This window comes from Bos grunniens, chromosome 6 (assembly GCF_055505025.1).
Source record: "Bos grunniens cultivar Pamir isolate PY7600 chromosome 6, Bosgru_T2T1.0, whole genome shotgun sequence".
NCBI classification, from domain to species: Eukaryota; Metazoa; Chordata; class Mammalia; order Artiodactyla; family Bovidae; genus Bos; species Bos grunniens.
In genome coordinates this window covers 21,400,181-21,426,984 of record NC_141170.1, presented here as the reverse complement: position 1 = coordinate 21,426,984, position 26,804 = coordinate 21,400,181, and the positions used below count along the sequence as shown (strand labels likewise).

At 40.8% G+C, this 26,804-nt stretch overlaps 1 protein-coding gene across 7 annotated transcripts in view; it reads right to left on the bottom strand.

Annotated features, from left to right (window-relative positions):
* RASGEF1B (RasGEF domain family member 1B) overlaps window positions 1–26,804 on the bottom strand; it is a 660,269-nt gene that overhangs the window by 29,047 nt on the left and 604,418 nt on the right. The window contains exon 1 of one of the 7 annotated variants that reach the window (XM_086405162.1): window positions 9,132–9,284. The exons of 5 other annotated variants lie outside the window; for them this stretch is intronic. The gene's annotated coding sequence lies outside the window, so the exon portion shown is untranslated. Of the gene's footprint in view, window positions 1–8,472; window positions 8,599–9,131; window positions 9,285–26,804 lie in introns of those variants that run through there. One more of the 7 variants, XM_086405163.1, reaches the window with a different exon arrangement.

Below are 26,804 nucleotides of genomic sequence, written 5' to 3'. Positions count from 1 at the left end.
TCAGACAATCAGAAAGTGCCAAAAGTTCAAAAGGACCATAGGAAATCAACTAGTCGAAGGTAGAAATAGGTTTCATCTCACTTTCTAACTGCAATCAATCTGAAGTGGTTGCCCAGAGGCCCCACGAAGAGTAAGGATTCAAAGGCTGTAACTAGGTGGGGAACATAATGATAACAGACTAGTATCTAAGGCTGTAGCTAGGTGCTAAGGGATCAGCAATGACTAGAAAACAGTTATGCAAGAAGCCAAGGTCCAAGCGCCATGACAGTCAGGTCCACTCTCCTCTGTCCACCAGTGCACAAGCTGAGACCCTGTGCAGTGAGGTGAAGCGACCAGATTAGGACCACACAGTCACGTGGCTACAGCATCCAGTGAGCCCGAGGAACGTTCTTGCATCTTGCACACACACCCCTGCGGCCTTCGATTTATCGACAGGAATCACTAACCCACAAAATGGTCACAAATTACTCAGAGTTCCCTTTCAAAAAATCAGCACCAAAAGTACTTCTTAATTATTTACTCCCATAAAGTGGACAAGGATCCAGATATGGGCAAAGACGCAGACTGTATGAAGCCCTCATCTGGGGCTTAAGAGCCTTGGAAACTTTGGAGACTCACTTACTCACCCCTAGTCAATTATTTCCACTTTTGCTCTCTCCTTCCAAAATTCTAAATAACAACAAACTACCAATTTCCTTTATGGCAAAGTTAGAGCATTTTTTAGAGCAATGACAAAAGGCATTTGTATTGTTCCTGGGAACTGTGTACAAAATATCAACACATCAAAAAAACTCTCTGACCAGGTACCAAAAGAAAATACTGCAAATAGCAAAGGGTGGTAAACTGAGATAAGTTAATTGGGGTTATAGTTTACTAAAAATCAAATTTAAGAAAAGACCATGTCGCTGGTTGCTTTCTGCCTTCTAATTAGCCCAAAGTTCTGTTGCTGATCAGCTGATTGATTGACCACAAACCATCTTGATAATTCAACTTGCATACCATTTTTCAAACCCAGGTCTTCACATTCCAGGTTCAAAATTTACAACTCTACATCATGCTATACTGCAAATGGTCTTCTTTGAACTTCAAATGTTTACCCATAAAATGAAAAGCCTGTCAGTCTGCTCCAAATTGTAGTCTATTAGAGTAATTTATATGCTTTACAAGTTCTACATAAATCCTTGCTCCCAAGATGTATGATAGGCCATTAATTACTCTTATTAAAAAGCAACACTGTCAACAGAAGTATTTAAGATACTGACCTTTGCCATCAAAGAATAATCCCCTCTAATCAGAGATTTCAGAGATTCTAATATACACTTCTTTGTATTTTAGTTTCTTTGAAATTGGGATTCATTAGATAGTTGAGTGACAAGAAAACACATTTAACCATCAGTCTTTTTTTAGCAATATATAAAAGAGCATCTTATAATGGATGACATCTTAGATTCAATGAAATACAGTAATATTTGCTTGTGTGTACTTTATAGATTTCCAGAAAAAAAATCTGATGAGATAAAATGATACAAAGAAAGCTCACAGATCACAGTAGGCGTAACTAATTTCTGGACAATCTCTAGCAAGTGGCCAGTCTGTTTTCTGGAAAGATCAACTGCCTTGTGTAACAGACATATTTGTTAAACAAGGGGAAAGGTCAGCAGAACGGCACAGAAAGTACTGTTTGTGAAGTGGATTTTTAAATACTTCCAAAGATAAACATAGTGGAATTTTTTTTCTCTCAAGTATCTTTCCTCTTATTACCCACATCAGGAACTACTGTTTATTTAGCATTACTCAAACTTGATGTTCAAGACTTTAGTTCAACCTGCTACAGTTCTAGAATTAAATAGGGAGGCTCAGAAGATTAAATATTGGCTTGGTTTTTGTTTAAGAAAACAAATTCACAGAATGTCCAAGTACTGGACACGAGAATCTAAAGAAGCATTTAGCCCCAGGTGCTATTAATTCCAGGAATCCTTTGCTGACGTTACCCCAGTGGACGAAGGACTGAGTTTAAGGTAGTTCCTACCCACAGCTTCCATTTATTTTCTTTAATCTCAGTGAAGCTCTGGCTTCTTATCTGCAGCAAACCTTCTCTTTACAGCTCTCACAATTACTATGTTCTGTCTGTTGGGTTCTGTAAACTCTCAATTTACTTACCTTCTCTATCCTTTCCAACATAATCTCAACACTAACTTCTCCGTCCTTCTTTAGCACATCCTCCACCAAGTTCTCCATCCTTCTTTAGTACAAATTTTGCCCAACCCAATGTACCTGCTGTGGGGACCAGATAGCAAAAATTCTGGTTTAGGAGAAATTCACTTTTTTCCAAAATTGAAATAAGTGACAGCATTAAGTGCTGTGCTGTGCTCAGTCTTGTCCAACTCTTTGAGATCCCATGGACTGGTGCCCGAAGGCTCCTCTGTCCAGGGGATTCTCCACGCAAGAATACTGGACCGGATTGCCATTTCCTCCCCCAGGCGATTAAGTACCGTCCTTAATTTGCTGGTTAAGTCAAACTTCAAAGCAGTTAACTCTTTTGGAAAAAGTGAGATTTATGTGAGATGCTTGAAAAAGCTGTTGACTCTATTCAAATTACTACCAGGAAGATAAGGCTTAAGAGACAGGTTAATCTCACAAACAGTTCTCATCTTGCAAAGTTTCATTTGTAACCCAGTTGCTGGAAACTCAGAATATATTCTATTTGGCCAGTGGGCTCTAGCTTTTTAGGGAGATCACAAACTTCTCTGCAAGAAATCAACCAACAAATGTGTATATATTTTTAGAGAGCTCAGATCTCAGATTAGGAAGTATGTGTGCTGGTCTGTACAGAACTTGGATTGTATTTATTACCCACTTCCTCAAAGAAGGAGAATATGGTGGTTCTGAAGAGAACCTTGGTGTAACACATTCAAAACTGGCTCCTTAGAAAGCAATAAATATTTGGTTTTTGTTTTTTGTTTTTTTTCCTGGTAGTACTGATCCAATGGAGTTAAAGAGAATGAAAAAGACACTTCTTTTTTGGGGGGTAGAGATAATTAAATAGGCCTTCCCACCCTCCCTCCCACACCCTCCACAAATTGAGGACTTTGGAATGGAGAGAAGGCAATGAGACAGTGGGAAATGAATTTGGTTTTTAAAACAATGACCCAGGATAAAAGAAAGCTTTGAGTTGCCAGAATTAGCATACAGATTACAGGTTCTTCTGGGACACTTCCCAAGGGGAAGTAAGCGATACCCAACCCAGGTATACAAGATGAATGCTCTTTCTTAAAATGAATTTGGGAACCTGGAAAGTTGGTTGACAGACAAGATATCTCACAGGAGCAGCTAATTCAGTCACAAAGATAGATCATGTTCTTTCAAGGACCCTGCCAGAGTTCAGCGTGACATTGATCCAGCAGCAAGGAAGCAGGCTCTGGGTGATTTAAGGGATGAATGGATTTGAAAGGCATGCCTAATGGTTTCAAACCAACTAAGGCACCAGATGAAAAGCTGCCTTTTCTCGAAACAGCAGACTATGTTTGAATCAGCGACTGCTTTTGCACAAGGTTATTTATGGGGAGGCAGGTGCAGGAGGCTAAGGTGGTTTCAGGTGACAATGCAAATTGGAAAAGAGGGCCAGGAAAAGATGGGTGTGGGAACTAAATCAAAGGCCATCCTTCAACATCTGCTTTAGGTGTTTTGTAAATCTCTACCAAGATGTCAAGTCAGCATTTCGTTTACACCCAGGAGAATGAGATCGCAAAGGGTAAGAGTGCAAGAAAAAAAAGAGATGTATTTCTCCCTATTTCATCATACAGCGCCTTGGTGAGATATTTAATAAATCCAATGCCTTTATATTGATTGCTATCCTTTTGCTTCTGTTAAAAAATGCTGGGCATGTGTCCCAGTGAGGTAGAGGACAGCCACTCTATCACAGTTGAACTTCGAAACCATATTTGCTTAGTAAGGAGAGGCTTAATTTAAGATCCGGGAATGACTGGTTCCCAAATTCCCATCCAGATTCCAGAGGAACTTTGCCCTTTGGTGAGAGGCCACCACTTCCCTTTCTCACTTGAGGTTCCAGAGATGGGAATGAAAAAAGAGTTCACATATTTCAGCTTGACTCCAGCTGGGATCTCAAGTACTTTTATCCTCCTTCAGGCACTGCGGAATCTCAGAAGACAACAGTTAACAGTAGGCTCAGAGAGGGTTTCTCTAATTATGGATCTGAGTTGGAAGAAAGTAAAATCAAGTTTCCAACACTATCTAAAACAGGATTATTTTGAGCTTGAAAACGTCTCAAAGATTATCTTCTCATTTCTTCCTAGCAGCATCTCTGGATGCTAGAAAAGCTACACCTTTGCTAACCTCCTTGAAAAAAGAGGTATTGTGTTGAGATTACAAACAATACAGAGCAGACAAGTAAGAACTGACTCACCTCTTTGGCATGAGAACAAAAAGTAACTAACTCCCAGATAAGTACATTCTTTGGAACTGAGCCCCAAATGCTTAGGAGATCTCACAGTCAAGGGGAAATAATCAGTATTTCTGAGGAAAGAAGGTCCTATTTCTCTCTATAAGGATGAAATAGGGGTATTTCCTGATTTGTTACAGGTTTCCATATAAAAAATGAATTTGCATTTTGCTTCATTTGTCCTAGATGCTACCTTTTTTAAACAAAACTAATTCCTAGTTAACGAAGGAAAAGAATTCTGACTCAAATAATTACTATCTTTGGTTTCCCTGGAAGAAAAACAAAGCTAAAATTTGTCATCTTTTGACTTGGGACTATCTTGTCAGCAGTTTATCAAGACACAAAACAACAATTCAGTACATGGAAACTATAAATAGGCCTGGAGAATCATTTAAAACCTTTCTTTGAGATAAATCTTTACTATTTTTTTTTTTGTAGGAAATGATCCCAGTGCATGTTGATATTCTTCCTGCACCGTTTTTCATCTACAACTTCCATGCAGTTCCTGAAGGTAACAGTAGATGGCTCCACGTTCCTTGTCGTTGAAAGGGCTGGTGCATTCTAGCAGAAACAGTAGGTGCTGGTTTAGAAAAGTAAAAGGACAACTGGAGTTCTGGGGGAAATATTTTGAGAAATTGGTTGTTTGTGATTGTGGCAAATTACTGAACTTTGGGAGGTGGCATTGCTCATGATATACAGTTGCAAACATACAAAGCCAGTCGGTCTTACTTCCTTATGTCTTGGGTGCTGTTTATGATGAGAATTAATTGTAATTTTCCCAGGGGAATAAAAATGATCTTCTGGATAATCAAAATCATCATCATCTAATTAAGGGCTGTCAAAAAGAACTTGCTGAGATATTTGAAACTTTCTTTTTCTGGCCAATACATCAGCCACTTACACACGTAGCTACTGAGCACCTAAAACATGACTCGTGCAATTTTTTTACTTTGTTTAATTTAGTTAAACTTAAGTTCATATATCCCCATGTGGCTAGTTACTGAACAGCACTGGCTATCATATTGCACAGCACAGAGATAAGTAGTGGAATCATCACTTACACATGATAGATTTCAAGTCAAATTACAGAATATCAAATGGGGAAGCAACCTTAACTAAAAGGGTTTATGTTTCTAAACCCAATTTACCTCAATAGGAAAATAGCCTGATACTTAGGACATTTAGTAAACAAGTATAATTTTCTATTAACATGGTTACTAGGATAATATTATTTTTTTGACTGCAAGTTCTTGAAAAATTACCGTTATCTGCCACCTCCCCCCTCCATTCTTCCCTTTTAGATAAATAGAAGGATATTAGTAGTCTATAAAGTGCTTTCCTTTCTTACAAGACTAACTTGTGCTTTCTCTGTGTTACAGTAATTTTCATACCAGAGTTTCCTAATAAAATATGAATCAACTGAATGACTTCTAGACATAGAAGTTTTGAAACAAGGTAATATACAGACCATATGAAGTAATATACAGACTGGCAAAAGATTGATTTTAAGATGATCAGTTTTAATAGTAACACTAATTTAAAAGGTCAAAAAATTTTCCTCATTCAGCCTTCTTGAAAACTAGCATTTTTAAAAACACTTGTAGGAGAAAAACAAAAGGCAGTTCAGGTGAATAATAAATCTACATAATTTTCATCAATAAGAAATTTCACTCTCCTGTCTCATTTTTGTGTACCCATGAAGTAGCTGAACATCTAACCACAGATCATGACTTCAGCCTTCATTCTTCCACAGCCAATAAATGGTACAAATGAATGAAGTGATAGTATAGCAAAATAAGTCAGCTAACACAGAGCTAAAAGAGACTCATAAATCATCTAGTTTGACAACTCATCAATTTCACAGATATTGCAGGTATAGGGAGAGAGGGAGTGACTTGTTAGGGCTCCAGATTGATTAGACCCCTAGTCTCTATTTCCAAGGCAGAAATCTGCCTATAGCACTTGGCTACATCTGTCATTCTAGGATAAGACGATTGCACGAATCTAATTTTTATAAATTTAACTGCGAACCCAAAAGTGCAACTGAAGGGGAGGTAACATTTGAATACAACCACTAAAGACAAAAACCTCATCAATCTTAAGCAGTATTTTCAATAGTACAATTTGTCTCCTTACAACCACACAAAATGTTATGGCTTTTCCATTCATTATCTGTGGCATCAGAATCAAGATTCTAAGTCCCTGCTTTAGAGATGCCAGATTCTTCTCCCAAGGAAGGGAGTATACCCTTATTTCCTCATCTCCTGTTCAAGCAGATATTCTCTCTGGGGTCATCCGAATGCTCCTCCAAAGTCCAATTGTTCCAGGCCACCTCTGGAGACTGATGAAGTTGAACCCACCTTTTCCTCTGCCACATTAGGTACCTTACCAACATAGACCATCACCTAGCTTTGCCCTTTCAATTTTCTTAACCATTTCTTTTTTCTCCTAGAGAGGTGTTATTCGACTGATATTTTTTTCTGTGTGTCTATTGTAGCTTATTAGCTAGTAGCTAATTTTGAACTGTAAGAATGCAGTGTTAGTAATAATATAAGAAGTGTGAATTGTGATAAATAATATTTAAATATTTAATATATGGATAAGAATAAATTAAATTTAAAAAACAATAAATACAAATGGTTTATGATTTTCTATTCCAAAAGTCAGTAGGGTCTCAAACATCAGATTAAGTGTCTGCTGCTGCTGTTGCTAAGTCGCTTCAGTCGTGTCCGACTCTGTGCGACCCCATAGACGGCAGCCCACCAGGCTCCCCCGTCCCTGGGCTAGTGGAGCATATAAAATAGAGCAAGACTGAAAATGCACCAAGGGTGAAATAAAGTCTAAGGCTTTAATAGTCCATTAGACCACTGGAAAGTACTAGGCTTAGTAGCCAGAAATGTTGCCACCTCTAGGAAAACAAAGGATTGACCAACATGTAGTAGAAGAATGCCAACAAGAAACTTGCTAATCCGTAGCTGATCATCTCCACTTTTTGCCTGAAAGGTGTAACAGAGCATCAACTGTGAACCCTGATGTCTGTCAAAATGCCCCAGGTCCTCCCTGGCCCAATCCCCTCCTCCCTCCCCCCCAAATAAAATAACCATTAATAATAGGATCCAACAAGCTGCCACACTTTTTAATCTGTTATGAAAATCTCAACATCCAAGCATTTTTATTTTTATTTCCTTTTAGAAGTCACTTCTACATTTGCTCTAAACCTCACCTGACTAGTTGTTTTCCTCCCAAATCTCTGATCGGGCGTATACTCTGGTGAACTGTAACCTCCTTGTTTCTTAGCCTAGGCTTATCACCATGGTCTATGTTTTAAATTAAGACACAGCCATCACATGCTAAGCTCTAGCCGCTGTCTTCAGAAGGAAAGAATAATTATTCACCCCATCTGAGTCTGACTGTACCAGACATTAATCAAGAGGGCAAAAGCCTGATCCCTGAACTCTTCCCCTTTATGCACCCAGTTCAGAGACCCTCCCAGGCCATCAGATCATCGAGGTCTAAATATAGATCTACGCGCACCAGCAGTCCCTGACCACCGTCACATGGTGCTGCTGACGAATGACTCCTTGGAGACGCTTTCGACCCAAACACACGTACACAAATTTGTGTGCATATCCATCCATATACACTATACCCACCGAATTCGTTAGCAAAGATGGGCATATCCATCCACTAGAAAAGAGGGTCGCTCCCTAGAGATGCCCTCTTGGTACACTTGCGCCACTCTGTACTGTCAGAGGACTTAGCTACGTTGCTCTCCCTTGACCTGCGCGGATCACGTTGGGGTAAGGTGAGAATCAATATTCCAGTGGTACGTAGACAGACAGACACACCTACGTACCCTCCAGCCCCCCTGTTCTGCTTTTTCTCAGGAACAGCACTGAAGTTTCCACGGTTCCCCGAGAAAGGAGCCTCCCTCCCGCCAGCAGCCCGCGAGACTCCCAGGTACCCACAGTTCAGATTACTATCTCCCAGCCAGGTGACCCAAGACGACTCACCTGAGCTCAGGCAAGAGCAAGGGGACACTCTGTCCCAAGTAGCCAGCCAAACGGAGGAATTAAAGAATATCACCGTGTCAGTGGTGAGCACATGACTTCTGTTCCCTTGTCTCTTTTAAGAGTCAAACCTTAAGATTTTAAGGCTCCGACACCAAAAATAAACAGCACCCCTCCCCCTCCCCCACCCACGCACGAAAACTAGCCAAGAAGTAGAAGAAAACAACCTAGGAAGGGCGAAGAGGATGAAGAAAGGATGAACAGCGACTAGGACTCGGACAGATCCTCAAAAACTGTACCAAGATCTCGAGACAGAGGCCTGGCTGTGGGATCCGACTGAGAAAAACAAGGCAAAAGCCCAAGCCTGTCCCCTCCTGGACCCCATCGACTTGGGTCCCGCACCTGTTGGCACCGTGACCGCTCCAAAGGTGGCCCCAGACGCCCTCGGTGGCCAGGCAGGAGAACTCCCCACTCCACTCGCTTTCGCGGAACGCTCTGCACCAGGAGCGCTCGCTCGCCCTGCTCTCCCGCAGCCTCCAGGGGCACCGACAGCGGGAGCGAGTCCGAGAGCCTGGGAGAGGGCAGCGCGCGGCAGGGTCGCGCGTTCCCGCAGCCGGGCTCTGGTTTCTCCCAAGAGAACTACTGATCAGGGAACAACTCACCTGCAGATGGACCCCTCGTCCTCGGCTTCCCGACTTTTTTCCGTGTGCCCACCAACGCAACCAAAGGACAGGGAACGAAAGCGCGCGGGAAGATGAGGGGGAAAAAAAGAACTCTGTCCAACCAGTCCGGTGCCTTGTTTATACTGAAACTACGGCCGCGGCCGGGGCGCACACCCACTTGGCTCCGAAGGCCCGCCCCCGCCGTCAGCCCCGCCCCGCGCCCGTCCTCACGGGCCAATCACGGCGAAGATCCCCGCCCACTCCGCCACCGCCCCCGGCTCCCGGGACCCGCCCACGCGTCCCCTGGGGCCCGGGACTCCGGCAGCGAGGTTGCCTCGGTACCCTCCCACGCTGCGGAGGCCGGCGGAGCCCGGCGCCGCAGTGTTTACCAGCGCTGGTTCGGCTCGCTCGGTCGGCGTGCGCTTCCTCCCAAGTGCACCTGCCGGGGGCTGTTTGTGCAGTCATGTGTGTGCCTGTGTGTGTTCGTTTACTTGTGTGCTACCTGTAAATACCGGCTCGACTTGTTATACCGTCTCTATTAACATAATTATGAGCTAGAGGTTATTGTCCGTGTAACTTTCAGAAGAGAGCGGAGAGAAACCACAAGAACATTCGCTCAGCAAATATTTACAGAAAACCTGAGTGCTAGGGTTGTGCCAAACGCTGGGGGCACACTCCAGGTTGGTCCCTGACATTATGAAGCTTACAGTTTAGTGGAGGACAAACATTTAAAAAATCGTCACCCGAACAAAACGTAAAATTGAGGCTGTTACAGGTGCAACAATGAAAGGGAACTGTGCTGTGAAATAAGATTCTGGAGGCAAAGGGGTGGCCTGACCTCAGTAAATGTCTTGCTGTCATGGTAACCTTATACTTTATCATTGGATACTTGATAACTATTTTAGAAAAAGAGGTAAAACCCCCAGTACTTCACCTTGTACGAAGAAAAAGAGACTGGAGGGAAGAAAAGATGAAAAACAGGGGAAGGAAGAGATGCAAGAAAAGGACAAAATCTTAAAGCATCAGGAGGATACATGTGTATGTATGGCTGAGTCCTTTTGCTGTCTACCTGAAACTATCACAGCATTGTTAATTGGCTATATGAAGTGAAGTGAACTGAAAGTAGCTCAGTCCTGTCTACTCTTTGCCACACCATGGACTGTAGCCTGCCAGGCTCCTCTGTCCATGAAATTCTCCAGGTCACAGTACTAGAGTGGGTAGCCATTCCCTTCTCCAGGGCATTTTTCTAACCCAGGGATCAAACCCAGGTCTCGATTGCAGGCGGATTCTTTACAGTCTGAACCACCAGGGAAACCCAGTTGGCTCTATGCTCCAATACAATATAAAACACACACACACAGACTTTTGCCTGCTATGTGACCTTGGATAAGTAAAGCAGCTTTTCTGAGCTTCCGTTTTCCCATGTATAAAACAACATTATTCATACGTGGCCTATAGGACTATAATTAGGATTACTGAGATACAGGAATGTTTTTTTGTCTCTGTGCCATCTTCCCTCCCTCCCTCCTCCTTCCTGGGATGGAAACAGTGCTCTTGAAGCTCACCTTGCCTATGCTTAGCTCATCCCTTCCCTCAGCTTCTTCATCGGTGCCTCCTGGGGCTTCTCTTTCATTAATTATACTCCATCCTTCTCTTCTACAAATGGGTCTCCCCCACCCCACAACTCCCCTCTACCTCCCCATCCCCTTCCCCCCTCCCCGCACCATGACTCAGGAAGCCACTCTCACTTATCTGAGCTTCTCTACAGTTTAAAGAAGGAGCCATAAGGTCAAGACAGCTTGTCATGGCCAGCTAGCTATTCAGAGTAAAGCACCAGGCTTGTGTGGCCCAGCCCTGTTGTGGTTGTGCTGGTTGGCTAGTTTTTCCAGCTCAGTTTTCCACCCTGGTTCTGCAGCAAAAAGCCATAACAGGTTGGGCAAGTCATTTCCAATCCTGAGGTTCCTGCTCCTGTAGCAATAAATAATAGTTGGAGTAAATCATGATTTGTTAATGGAAATGTTTGACATCCTTTGTAGTAGCCTCCGGATATACCCACCAGCCCAAAAGATTTGCCCAGTTTTACATTCTGCAGTTTTTCTTTCTTCCATCCAAATAAAAGATGTTTGTTTTAATTTCTCAAAAATATATAATAGATACTATGATACTATTGATTCGGTGCTTTTCCAAACCACATTCCTGCTCCCCATTCTGGCTCATCCCCCAGGGCCCCTTCCAGCTCTCTGTGTGAGAGTAATACATAAGAAGACTGCTCCAGAGTTAGGTGGCTCAAACTCTAATCCTCTATCTCTTACCCAGTGATCAAACCTTAGAAAAGGCAAGGAAGGATTCTTGAGGCCCAGCTGACTCATCTAAAAAATAGCAGTCATGCTTTATAAAAGCAAATTCTTCATGGAACAAGATGAAAAGATGTAACACACAAAATAAGCTTGGAAAAGTATCCCTTGGAGAAGCATTCTCTGACCTCATTATTATTTTTTAAATTCGTTTTAGTATTTATTTAATGCTTCCCAGGTGGCGCTAGTGGTAAAGAATCCGCCTGCCAATGCAAGAGATACTGGAGACATGGGTTTGATCTCTGGGTGGGGAAGATCTCCTGGAGAAGGGAATCGCAACCCACTCCAGTATTCTTGCCTGAAAAATCCCACGGACAGAGAAGCCTAGTGGGCTACAGACCATGGTGTGGCAAAGAGTGAACCCGACTGAGCACACATATACACAAGGCCAGGTCTTAGTTGTGGCATGCAGGATCTTTAGCTGCAGTATGTGGGATCTTATTTGTACCATGTGGGATCTAGTTCCCTGACCAGGGATCAAATCCCGGCCCCTTGCATTGGGAGAGTGGAGTCTTAGCCACTGTACCACCAGGGAAGTCCCCTGATCTCCCTATTTAAAACTGTAGACCCCTCCCCCATCCATCTCAGCCTTCTCTGCTTTGTTGTTTCTTCCACAGCACTTTCTACCATTTAACATACTGTCTATTTTACTTATTAGCATTTGCTTCCCTCCCTTCATTATAAGTTCCATAAGAGCCAAGTTTGTGGTTTGTTGCTGGAGTTGTGGTCTTTCTGCTGTTTCCAATGTCTACAACAGTATCTAACACACAATACACACTCACTATCCATATGTTGGTTGAATGAATGAATGCCTCACAAATGGTAAATAATAGCTTTTATGAGTATGTATTTAATTATCTTTTATCATGAAAAGATATTCATTCCATCCTCTACTTGTCATAGTTTCTTTCTGGTCTTTGGACTCCATTGGCTCAGCTCTTGTCTCTGACATGTTGGTAAGCTCAGTAATGTTGGTCAAATTGATGCAAATAAACCCCTGCTGAGTAGGACCTCACTTGGGTAATAAAAACAGCCACTTGTATTGAGCTTCTATATGGCCAGCTCTGTGCTGAACATTATTTTTCTTTCCCTTCCCTTTGGACCTGAAGCTACCAAAATTACAACAGTCGTCACGACTGATTCATGTCCCACATTCCTCCTTTTATTTCACTCTCTTTCATTTCCCATCTAAGACCCCACTTCTCACCCAAAGCCACCTACTCCTTCTCACAGATGTGGTACGGATGTTTTGATCTGCTTTTCATGAACGATGACGTGTATTTTATGTGAGCACCACAAGAGTTTATTTACCTAAACATTATTGTGTAATCCATCTCATTTTCTTTCTCGTGGTTTTTTCTAAGTTTTGATCATCTATTCATCCATGTTGACATAAGTTGATGGTGTTCATTTCGTTTACTCACTGCTGAGTATTTCATCATGTTCATTTTATGGACTGAGCGACTAACACTTTCACTTTCATATTTGTGTACATTATCGTTTGTCCTCACCAAAACTCTGGGATATAGGTACTGTTTTCTCCATTTATGAGATAAGGAATTAAGGCTTAAGAAGGTAAATAACTGCCAAGAACATTCAAAGGAAGAAGCCATGAATTAAACTTGTATCTCTCTGATTCCAATGTTCCAATCCACTCTACAGAATGGATATAATTTCTCTAAGATTTTTGAAATAATATCTGAAAAAAATCCTCTATTTCTTGGTCATATCACATGTCCAAGATATTTCTGTTAAAACTAGTAACTATGTGTATATAAATTAAACCAGAGTCTGGCTTTTTCATTGCTCTTAAAACTGGTAGATATATGTAGATAAACCAGAGACCAGTTCTTTTCATTGCGAAGCAATGTTTATCACTTGTCTCAGACACAAGTTAAATATCATTTTTGTGGCTTATGATTTTCTTAAGACACAAGAAATTTAAATAAAAATCTCACAAAGATAGCCTTCAAATGCTTAAAGTGCATCATATCAAAGAGGAATAAGGCTCCAGAACACCAAATAGAACTAAACAGGGAAAAGTATAAAGGAATGGACCAAGGCTTCAGCGTAAGAAAAACAGTAACAAAGGCCTGTCTAGTCAAAGCTATAGTTTTTTCCAGTAGTCATGTATGGATGTGAGAGTTGGACCATAAAAAAGGCTGAGTGCCAAAGGATTGATGCTTTCGAATTGTAGTGCTGGAGAGAAGACTCTTGAGAGTCCCTTGAACTGAAAGGAGATCAAACCAGTCCACCCTAAAGGAAATCAGTCCTGAATATTCATCAGAAGGACTGATGCTAAAGCTGAAGCTCCAATACTTTGGCCACCTGATGCAAAGAGCTGATTCATTGGAAAAGACCTTGATGCTGGGAAAGATTGAAGGCAGGAGGAGAAGGGGATGACAGAGGATGAGATGGTTGGATGGCATCACCAACTCAATGGACATGAGTTTGAGCAAACTCCAGGAGATGCTGAAGGACAGGGAAGCCTGGCATGCTGCAGTTCATGGGTTACAAAGAGTTGGACATGGTTTAGTGACTGAACAACAATGCTCCCAATAGAACAGCAGCCTTTTTTGGTATTGAATTCCCTCTCTCTGGATCTTAAAGGGCCTTGTGAAATGGCCAAGTAACTCTCCAGAACACTTCCACATATTCTCTTTCATTTAGCTTCTTTGTGTCACTCTGAAATATGAAGATGAAGAGTCTAAGGATATGGAATCTTAGCCCCAGTTTATAAATGGCAGGAAACAAAGGCATAGGTCACACTGCTTATCAACAGCCAGTCTAGACCACATCCTCAGCCTTCTCACTTTCAAAGCCAAGGAAGACAAACCCATGTTTTAAAAGTATGAGGTACACTGCCTCACATATATTTTGACAGAAGATTACAAGAATTTCAGAAAGCAGAAACAGGAAGAATGACCAGATGCAATTAAACAGTTCCTAAGCAAGGTATGTTAGTATAAGTTTGCAGCTGGTTAATTCATCCTTTGTCTGAACTAATTGCAGCTTCTCTGGAATATGCAAAATCAACAGATAAAAAGAAACCAAACTCTATAATACCTCGGTACTGCACAGATACCATTATTTTATATAAAAGGGTGGGAAAAGTGATTGCTTTTGCATGAGAATCAATTTAAAGGAAGAGGGAGGAAAGAAAACCACAAGGTTCCCCCGTACTGCACTCTTTCACAAAGGGAGGATGAGATACTACAGTGGTGTGGCTCAGTAGAGACAAAGACATTTGGAACCAGAGGTCTGATTTGTTGGCATCGTCTCTGTTTGGATTCTCCCTTTCATGTGGCTATAATGGGATGATGAGATGTTGATCAGGTGAATTAGAGCAGCCTGGCTCTAGACCTTACAAAAAAACCCTTATATTCCCCTGCTTTTTAGCATGACTTTTCCCTGACTTCCCTTTCCTCATCTGAGACCCTAGAGTGAAACAGGGAAGGAAGCTGCTTGGCATGCTTGGGTTTCGTGGCCTCTTCCTCATTCTAGCCTGAGTAAAACGAATTCTGCCCATGGGCCCTCCTAGCCTATGAGGGGGCCATGTTGGAATTTCACAGTAATAAAGTGTGTATATGTTTTACACTGAACCTCTATTCCTACCTTTTCCTGGAACCTGAAGGAAGGATGGTGAGCACAGGACTTGAAAATTTAGATATGTAAGATTCTGAGTCCCTGGTCTTTCATGACGATAAAATGAACCCTGCCACTTGGGAGAAATTTTTGCAACGAAACACTTGATTGGGGAGCCTTGGAATGATCTCCTCAGTAATAATTCCTAACAATTGTTATCATTTACAATGTTCTTTCACAGCACTGTCTCATTTAGGGAGAATACTGAGTTCATGAAGGTCACTCCATATTAATGGTGGTTATTACAGAGGCATATATTTTCCTTTCCTGGGATCACTAAAAATATTATAGAGAGCCATTCATTTAGATTTGCTAAGAAGTTACCACTAAGTAAAAGGGAACTGACTAGAAAAGGTAACTTCAGGGAAGTCTCTTCCACACATCTAGGTGATCCTCTAGGTGACAAATTGTCACTGTTTGTCTACTGGACTTTAAAGTTGTAGAGAAAAACTCATCCTCCTGAAGTGCCGGGAAATGCCCCACATTTAGTGATTTTCCATTCCTCTCGGTGAGGAGGGCAGGAGCTCACACGTGGTCATAGGGCTGCCCTGTTGGGAGGGGCAGGTGGCCCAAGTATAAAAAAAAAAAAATAAACAAATAAATAAAAATAAAGTTGTAGAGAAGAATGTCACAACTGCATGGAAAATTCCACAAAGTAGGTAGGTTTACATAGTAGGTTTTCAAAGTGCCCTAAGAAGATGTAAAAGTTACCATATTTTCATTTATACCAAACAAAAACTACAGAAAAGCAAATATATTATTTTTCCTTTATAAGCATCGTTATTTTGCTCATTTGCCAATTCTTACTTATTCAGACAAAGTAATTTTTGCAATACCCTCAGAAGGCATATTGATATTGAGAAACAATATTGCTTGGCCTGGTTATAAGACAGTCTCATCATCATTGATTATATAATGCATAGTGACTTTTTTAATACAGAGAAAGAAATATTTCATAACCTTAAACACTATTTTAATATAATGTATCAGTCTGAGCAAACTCCAGGAGATGGTGACGGACAGGGAACTCTGGTGTGCTGCAGCCCATGGGGTCACAAAGAGACGGACACAGCTGAGCAACTAAACAACAATAAATCATTCTTTTGAGAGGAGATTCAACTATATTTAACATGAATTTATTTAGATAAATGTTCTTCATCTTGTAAAATCTTTATAGTGAATGGTAGACATACTATTTCTCTAGTTCAAATTTCTCTTTATAGTGGTTTGGTCTGGCTTCTTGTGGAGGAGTTGATCTTATAATGAATGAAGAAAAAGTTTTATGTTTCATATTCTTATATCCTTTAATATTGTCTGGTTATTTTGCTAGACGATCCCCTTAGTTTTGACTAATTACCAGTCTATGCCCTAGAACATTGAGTGTGGCAGGGAAGGGAGAAAATGAATAATAGAATAATAAAATCTTAGAGCTGAGAAAAATTAATGATCATCTCTGTTCATCTCTCCCCACCTCAGTGCCACCAACCAAGGCATTTATTAATTGAGGAAATTGAATACTAAGAGATGAGATGATCTCTCCAAGGCCGACCAACAAGGTAACTGCCAAGGTTATACAAGTCAAAGAGCCTGGATGGTAAGTCCAAGACTTCAAAACCTACCTGATTTGACTTCCTAATCATTCCTTCAGGGCTGAAATTTGTGGAGCTACTTTAAAGTTCAGTTCAGTTCAGTTCAGTCGCTCAGTCGTGACCCCATGGACTGCAAGACTCCAGGCCTCCCTGTCCAACACCAACTCCCAGAGCTTACTCAAACTCATGTGAGTTGGTGATGCCATCCAACCATCTCATACTCTTCATCTCCTTCTCCTCTGGCCTTCAATCTTTTCCAGCATCAGAGTCTTCAAATCAGTCAGCTCTTCCCATCAGGTGGCCAAAGGATTGGAGTTTCAGCTTCAACATCAGTCCTTCCAATGAATATTCAGGACTGATTTCCTTTAGGATGGACTGGTTGCATCTCCTTGCAGTCCAAGGGACTCTCAAGAGTCCTCTCCAACACCACAGTTCAAAAGCAGCAATTCTTCAGCACTCAGTTTCTTTAAGTCCAACTATCACATCCATACATGACTACGGGAAAAACAATAGCTTTGACTAGATGGACCTTTGTTGACAAAGTAATGTCTCTGCTTTTGAATATGCTGTCTAGGTTGGTCATAACTTTCCTTCCAAGGAGTAAGCGTCCTTTAATTTCATGGCTGCAATCACCATCTGCAGTGATTTTGCAGCCCCCCAAAATAAAGTCAGCCACTGTTTCCACTGTTTCTCCATCTATTTGCCATGAAATAGATAGGACCGGATGCCATGATCTTGTTTTCTGAATGTTGAGCTTTAAGCCAACTTTTTCACTCTCCTCTTTCACTCTCATCAAGAGGCTCTTTAGTTCTTCTTCACTTTCTGCCATAAGGGTGGTGTCATCTGCATATCTGAGGTTATTGATATTTCTCCCAGCAATTTTGATTCCAGCTTGTGCTTCATCCAGCCCAGCATTTCTCATGATGTACTCTGCATATAGGTTAAATAAGCAGGGTGACAATATACAACCTTGACATATTTCTTTTCCTATTTGGAACCAGTCTGTTGTTCCATGTCCAGATTTAACTGTTGCTTCCTGACCTGTATACAGGTTTCTCAAAAGGCAGGTCAGGTGGTCTGGTATTCCCATCTCTTTCAGAATTTTCCACAGTTTAGTGTGATCCACACAGTCAAAGGCTTTGGCATAGTCAATAAAGCAGAAATAGATGTTTTTCTGGAACTCTCTTGCTTTTTCCATGATCCAGCAGATGTTGGCAATTTGATCTCTGGTTCCTCTGCCTTTTCTAAAACCAGCTTGAACATCTGGAAGTTCATGGTTCATATATGGCTGAAGCCTGGCTTGGAGAATTTTGAGCATTACTTTGCTAGCATGTGAGATGAGTGCAACTGTGTGGTAGTTTCAACATTCTTTGGCACTGTCTTTCTTGCGGATTGGAATGAAAACGGACCTTTTCCAGTCCTGTGGCCACTGCTGAGTTTTCCACATTTGCTGGCATATTGAGTGCAGCACTTTCACAGCATCATCCTTTAGGATTTGAAATAGCTCAACTGGAATTCTATCACCTCTACTAGCTTTGTTCGTAGTGATGCTTTCTAAGGCCCACTTGACTTCACATTCCAGGAAGTCTGGCTCTAGGTCAGTGATCACACCATTGTGATTATCTTGGTCGTGAAGATCTTTTTTGTACAGTTCTTCTGTGTATTCTTGCCATCTCTTCTTAATATCTTCTGCTTCTGTTAGGTCCATACCATTTCTGTCCTTTATTGAGCTCATCTTTGCATGAAATGTTCCCTTGGTATCTCTAATATTCTTGAAGACATCTCTAGTCTTTCTCATTCTATTGTTTTCCTCTATTTCTTTGCACTGATCACTGAGGAAGGTTTTCTTATCTCTCCTTGCTATTCTTGGGAACTCTGCATTCAAAGGGGTATATATTTCCTTTTCTCCTTTGCTTTTCGCTTCCCTTCTTTTCACAGCTATTTGTACGGCCTCCTTAGACAGCCATTTTGCTTTTTTGCATTTCTTTTTCTTGGGGATAGTCTTGCTCCCTGTCTCCTGTACAATGTCACGAACCTCCATCCATAGTTCATCAGGCACTCTGTCTATCAGATCTAGTCCCTTAAATCTATTTCTCAGTTCCACCATATAATCGTTAGGGATTTGATTTAGGTTATACCTGAATGGTCTAGTGGTTTTCCCTACTTGCTTCAATTTAAGTCTGAATTTGGCAATAAGGAGTTCATGATCTGAGCCACAGTCAGCTCCTGGTCTTGTTTTTGGCGACTGTATAAAGCTTCTCCATCTTTGACTGCAAAGAATATAATCAAACTGATTTCAGTGTTGACCATCTGGTGATGAACTTTGAGGTTATGGAAGGATAATTTGTTTTCAAATATTGATGACAAATACTCTCTACTAAATACTTCTTGATGAAATGATAAAGAAGAATTCTTTAGGTGTTCTTAATACCTTTTATTAGATTTCTCTAAATATTGCTAATATCATTTATCTATTTAATATTCAAGATAGTAATATAGTAAACTCTCGGTTGCTTTATCATTAACATAACCATAGTTTAGACTATTAGTCTGACTTTATAAACTGTATTCAAGAAATTATGAAATCCCCTGGCAGTCCAGTGGTTAGGACTCTGAGCTTTCACTGCTATGGGTCTGGGTTCAACCCCTGGTTGTGGAACTAAGATCCCACAAGTTGTGGAGCGTGCCCGTCCCCCAAAAAAGAAATCAAAAACCTTCTTTAGTAAGCATTTGCTGTTGTCATCATGAAAACATATACTTAAAAGGTATTTTTTATTTAATTTAATAAAATAATTTTTATAAGACTGTATCCTCTTTCATAAATATTATAGCATTGTTGTGATTTCTCGATAATTTTGTGAAGTTTAATTTTGTAAAATGTCCAGACGTTTTGACTCATGGACAGCCATTATTTTCATAGTAACAGCAACATTTCTGTTCAATATATTTAAATATTGCTGTGAAATATGTAATACTAAGTATATTTTTATGCACAAAAACAAATGGGGCAGATCATATAATTTAATTAGTTCACTGAATTAGAATGGCTGTCCCTGGGAAGGGGTGGGGGTGGGACTGGGCATGGAAGACAACTTTATGTGAAGTGTTTTTGCTGTTGTTGTTCAGTCACTAAGTCATGTCTGACTCTTTGAACCACATGAACTGCAGCACACCAGGCTTCCCTGTCCTTTACTATCTGCCTGAGTTTGCTCAAACTCATGTCCATTGAGTCGGTGATGCCATTCAACCGTCTTATGCTCTGTCACTCCCTTCTTCTCTTGCCCTCAATCCTTCCCTGCATCAGGGTCTTTTCCAATATAGTATTTATTCCTTTCATAAAGAAGATATAAATCAGACACAACAAGATGCTTGATATTATCATTTGTGGGTGGTGAATACACAGGTGTCCATACCTTTTCTTTTTTAAATTTTGTAAATTTCTTTCAAAAACGCAAAAGATTTTTATGGTGAAAATTGGATGTTTTCATATAACTATGTTACATAATCTTAAAATTATTTCTTTTCTTCTTTTTTTCTTTCTTCCTTTCTTGTGCTGTGCCATGCAACACTGGGCTGGAATAAGCACAAGTCAGAATAAAGATTGCCAGGAGAAATATCAATAACCTCAGATATGCAGATGATACCACCCTTATGGCAGAAAGTGAAGAAGAACTAAAGAGCCTCTTGATGAAAGTGAAAGAGGAGAGTGAAAAAAATGGCTTAAAGCTCAACATTCAGAAAACAAAGATCATGGCATCTGGTCCCATCACTTCATGGGAAATAGATGGGGAAATAGTGGAAACAGTGGCTGACTTTATTTTGGGGGGCTGCAAAATCACTGCAGATGGTGATTGCAGCCATGAAATTAAAAGACACTTACTCCTTGGAAAGAATGTTATGACCAACCTAGATAGCATATTAAAAAGCAGAGACATTACTTTGTCAACAAAGGTCCGTCTAGTCAAGGCTATGGTTTTTCCAGTGATCATGTATGGATGTGAGAGTTGGACTATAAAGAAAGCTGAGTGCCAAAGAATTGATGCTTTTGAACTGTGGTGTTGGAGAAGACTCTTGAGAGTCCCTTGGACTGCAAGGAGATGCAACCAGTCCATCCTAAAGGAAATCAGTCCTGGGTGTTCATTGGAAGGACTGATGTTGAAGCTGAAACTCCAATCCTTTGGCCACCTGATGGGAAGAGCTGACTCATTTGAAAAGACCCTCATGCTGGGAAAGATTGAGGGCAGGAGAGAAGGGGATGACAGAGGATGAGATGGTTGGGTGGCATCACTGACTCAATGGACATGAGTTTGGGTGAACTCGGGGAGTTGCTGATAGACAGGGAGGCCTGGCGTGCTGCAGTTCATGGGGTCACAAGGAGTTGGACACGACTGAGTGACTGAACTGAACTGATGCAGCTTACAGGAGATCAGTTCCCTGACCAGAGATTGAACCCAGATCACGGCAGTAAATCTCAGAATCCTAACCACTAGGCCAGGGACTCCCTAAATGTCTGTATTTAAAGTTTTCATTTTAAAGCAATATATACTGGTAAAGTTATTGTTTTACCTTTTCCTGCTTATTGATTAATCACATTTATAAAGTATAACTTAATAAAAAGTCCAGAGAATTTGTGGCTCAGCTGGTAAAGAACTCACTTGCCAATGCAGGAGACACAAGAGACTATAGGTTTAATCCCTGGGTCTAAAAGATCCCCTCAAGAAGGAAATGGCAATCCACTCCAGTGCTTTTGCCTGGGAAATCCCATGGACAGAGGAGCCTGGCGGTCTATAGTTCATGGAGTCACAGAGTCGGACACGACTGAGCGCACACACACGCATATAAACACACACATACATACACACAAAAAATTATATATATGAAAACTTTGTTAAAGAACGTTATGCATCTCACAGAGTTTATCAAGATTATTAGCTTTCTCTTGCTGTGATGTGTCTGTGTGTATATTCTCTCAGACTGTGATGTTTATTATGAGTATTAAACCCACAAAAGAGCTTTGAGTCTGGATAGAAATCTTCTTTAAGGTCAAACCTCATACACATTAACACCACTAGCATATGACTAATGTTTCTAGGGCTTGGAATTAACTAGTGATAACCTTAGAATCTACAGTTACCCACATAATTATCTCCAATTAGCTGTCTCTGAAGAGTGGTCAAGAATGAAAGGAAAATGGAGGTTGAATACATGGAAATGTCTATTACTGGAATAGTCCATTCACTTCAGGTCTGTTGAGAGAGTCAGAGTATATGTTTTCAAGATGTGTTTGATGAGTAAATGGGGTGGAAGGACATGCTTGTTGCCAACAGAGGTGAAATTTGGAAAGAGATGGAATAAATAGAAATTTTCTGGTCCAGAACGTATTTCTCAGTGATTTTAAAGAGATTATCTCCCAAGAAAAAGCATGCAAGGAAATAAGCCTAAGAAAGACCAAGGCCTTCTCTGTGAAAGGATGAATTTAACACCTCTTGCAACAAGAAATCCACAACAGAAGGTCAAATAAAATATCTTAGCCTGGATAAAATCCTCCAAATATATAAAACACTTGTCTTAAGTTCTGTTTTGTTTCTTAAGAACTCATAACAAACTCTTTTTGAAATGCCCTGCCTTCCTAAGTTAAAAGTCAAACACCGGCTGTTACAAAAGGCAGTTGTGAGCCCAAACTTTCTAACTTCCAAAATACTAACAAGCTGTACTTTTCCCCCCAGAATAGCTGAACTGGGACATACTGTTTCGAAAATATCTCTAAATAGATGCAATTTTGGCTAGCCCTGCCCCCACTCTTGCACTAAGGCTAATAGTTGACAATGATCATTTTTTGATTCAAAACATACAACAAAATAAAAATGAATGTGAATTTTGGCCTGTGCCTTTCCACCGGTGAGGGAAAAACCTAGCCTTTAAAGTATATCATAGTGATATAACTCTAGGAACATCTAGCTTGATAAGGCGCCTATACTAGGTTTCACAATTTTTTACAGGAGTTTTTAGGCTTTCTTTCCTTTTATTTTTCTTTTATCTTCTTTTTTCAAAAATTTCCCTTTCTTTCTTTCTCTGTGACTTACATAGCAGGGAAATTTTTTACTCTAAATCTCAGAGTAATTAAACCAGGAAGAAGTAATGTTTGAATCTGTTAGACAGTTATTTTAGGGAGAACTAACCAGTATATTGAAATAAGTCATTTGCAAAAAAGGCTAGCTGAACTTGTTCCAGAGGATACAAAATGAGGAAGAAAATGTAAAACAGGACAGCCTGTTGAGAGCAGATAACAGAAGGAACTCATTTTCTCACCTGTAAAGCGAAAGCAGTGAACACTCTTTGAAAGGGACCCTGAACAGTATAGGAATAAGTATTAATAACAGGGATCCTATAGAACTTGGCTCTCTGTTGGAGAAGTTAACACCTCAGATTCTTAGTTTCCTCAACTGTAAAATGAGGGGATTGGAGATTCGATTTCAGAGGTGTTTTCTAGCTGGCAAATACTACTTCATATTAATACTGTTTTTAACTGTCAGTTTTTAGACTGATTCCATCTGGATGCCTCAGCAGAGAGCCAAGAGGCCTGAGGAGGCCCAGAAGTGATGGACTTGACCCAACTCTACAGACTTGGTTATGACTATAGTTCTGGTTGTATCTTTCCCCAGAGTTCATTGTCTGCATTGTTATAGTGATGAGGATGCTTCAAAGAGTCCCCAGGGATCAGTTGCCACTTTGCCTAAGGCTCAGCCTAACACTAGAGGCAGTGGCTGCAGCTCACCATCACACGGCATAGTGATACCTCTGTTCTGCGTCTGGTTTCATAAGCTTTGACATTCAGCTTCAGGGATTGAAGGTCTGGGGCTAATTTGGGGGGCTAATTTCTTATCTAACAGATGTGCATTTCATATAGGGTGACCAAGCATCTCAATCTGCTCAGGACTACCCTGGTTCTGGGCTTCCCTGGTGGCTCAGTAGTAAAGAATCCACCTGCAATGGAGGAGACTCAGGCTCAATCCCTGGGTCAGGAAGATCCCCTGGAAAAGGGAATGGCTACCCACTCCAGTATTCTTCCCTGAAGAATTCCATGAACAGAATCAGATGGTAAAGAATCTGCCTGCAATGCAGTAGACCTGGGTTTGATCTGTGGGTGGGGAAGATCTCCTGGAGAAGGGAATGGCTACCCCCTCCCCCTGTATTCTTGCCTAGAGAATTCCATGGATAGGGAAGCCTGGGGTCGCATGGGGTCGCAAAGAGTCAAACACAACTGAGCAACTAACACTTCCGCTTGATACTTTTTTCACTGCATCCTGGTTGTAGCCCCCCAAATCCTATGTCTTGGGCAAACCCTTAGCTCCTGGCACACTGGCACAGTTGGTCACCCTAATTTCACAGTTTACCAAGAACCTTCTATGGGTTTGGCCCTAGAAGAAGGAAACCCCATGAGAACAAAGCGGACAAGATTCCTGCTGTCATGAGGCTACCATCCACGTGGGTAAGACAGACATTAAACAAGGGAATAAATAATAAACAATCATTACAGATGGTGGTCATTACTGGGAGGGAAACAGCTGTTGGGCTTTGCTTAGAGGGGGTCAAAAAGATTTCTCTTGAATTAGACCTGAAGGATATGAAGTCAGTCATGAGTATTGCCAAGACAGGTAAGTTTTAGATCTTTTCTAAAAATTAAGAGATATTTCAAGAAAATCCTAGGAGAATATTATTCTCCAAAACTGTTTATCCATTTATGTGCTTACTGTTAGAATCAGATGTAGAATAAAATGCTCATAGAATACTTAGAATAAAAATGCACTCACACAAAGACCTAATCTACAATGCCAACAGTGCCCACAGTACTTGGTATTAGGTGTCAGTATCTATTGAATAAATAAAGGAGAGTAATATTTTGATTTATTAATACTATGTAGCTACCCTAAACTTACTTTTCCGGAGTTATATCTTTTTTCTCAACCAGAATATCTATGAGGCAGATGGAATTATAGATCCTATGGACCATGGAACAGCCATGAAGCTTCAGGTGAGAGCTCTTCTAAGCCAGTCTGTGCCTGCTGCTCCAAGCCCTTTCCTTTGCTCTGTGCCCAGGCATCAGCTCACAGGATGTTAGGTGTTCTGCTACCCAAGTTGAGGAGAGATAGATCTTCAAGATTTCAGCTTTATTGGTGCCTCTATTGGTGCGCTGTGGTGTTACTAATTAAAAGAAGGTCCAAGTCTAGCAAACTCTAGCTAGATTCTAGCAGAATCTAACAAATGAACTAATTTATCTTTTCCATCAGGAAATTTCTCAAGTCCCTTGAAACAGCTCATTATTATTACTTTCTCACTTGTTTTTTTTTTTTAACTTTTTATTTTATATTGGAGAAAAACTGATTAAACAGTTATGTTGTGATAGTTTCAGGTAGAGAGCAAAGGGACTCAGACATAAAAATACATGCATCTATTCTCCCCCAAACCCGAAAGAATACACTCAGCCCAATGTTCGTTGCAGCATTGTTTACAATAGCCAAGACACAGGAATGGATAAAGATGTGCTGTGCTGTGCTTAGTCACGCAGTCGTATCTGACTCTTTGTGACCCCATAGACTGTAGCCCTCCAGGCTCCTCTGTCCGTGAGATTCTTCAGGCAAGAATACTGGACTGGGCTGCCATTCCCTTCTCCAGGGGATCTTTCCAACCCAGGGATCAAACCCAGGTCTCCCACATTGCAGGTGGATTCTTTATCATCTGAGCCACCAGGGAAGCCCAAGAATACTGGAGTGGGTATCCTATCCTTTCTCCAGGGGAACTTCCTGACCCAGGGATCAACCCAGGGTCTCCTGCATTGCAGGTAGATTCTTTACCAGCTGAGTTACCAGAGAAGCCCAAAGATGTGTAACAATACATACAATGGAATATTACTCAGCCATTAAAAATGAAATAATCCCATTTGCAGCAACATGGATAGACCTAGAGATTGTCATACTGACAGAAAAGGAGCAATGTAGTATGACATCCCTTATGTGAGAAATCTAACAAATGGACTTATGCACACAACAGAAACAGACTCACAGATTTAGAGAATGAACTTACGGTTACCAGGGAGGAAGGACAGGAGGAAGGGATAGTTAGGGAGTTTGGGATTGACATGTACACACTGGTCTATCTAAAATGGATAATCAACAAGGTCCTAGTGTATAGCACAGGGAACTCTGCTCAATGTTATGCGGCAGCCTGGATGGGAGGGGAGTTGGACTTCCTCACTTCTGATCATGGTACCTTTATTTTCTCAAGTTACTCAGACTACAGACCTCAAAGCCAACTTGGCCTCTTTATCCAGGTTTATTGCCTACATCCAGTCAGTAGCTATATCCTCTAATTTTTCTACCCCCAAAATCTCCCTTACTTTCCCTCACCATTCTAGTCCCATTGCATTCAGAGAATAGAGAAATGACCACCTACCCAACTCCCACCCCTGCATCTCCCAACAGGACACATACAGATATGCATACAGCACATTTCCAGATTAGACTAGGTCTGATATGTGAGATCTCAGAAACTTGAATTGTTCAGTTGCTCCAAAACTGATAGTAGTTTTTCATTCTGAAGCCTGAAGGTTTTCAACCAAACTTTCCAATCTTACCTCTTATTTTGCTTTTACATGTATAGTAATACAACTGAGTTTACTACCTGTCTCTGGAAAAATTTTTTTTACATTTTCCCATTTCTGTGACTTTACTCAGACTCTTCCATTTACCTGGAATGTCATTTCTTAGTTCCAAAATATATTACAAATAATTATTCCTGCCTGAATTTTATAAACCCATTGAAAATATCATCATTTTAAGTTCCTAGAGGGAACTTTTAATACCCGGCACAAGCTTAATAAATGAAGTCACAATGACTATCATAGTGATCATTCATTTTATTTTTATTTTTTCAAAGCAAAACACATCTTTACTAAGTTTTCTCCAGCAATATCAGCCTCTGTCCTATTTAAAAAGTATGTGTTTCCTTTTTCTTAGAAAATAAATATAGATTCTCACTGCACTCTATTGCTGTTGTTTAGTTGCTCAGTCGTGTCTGACTCTTTTTGT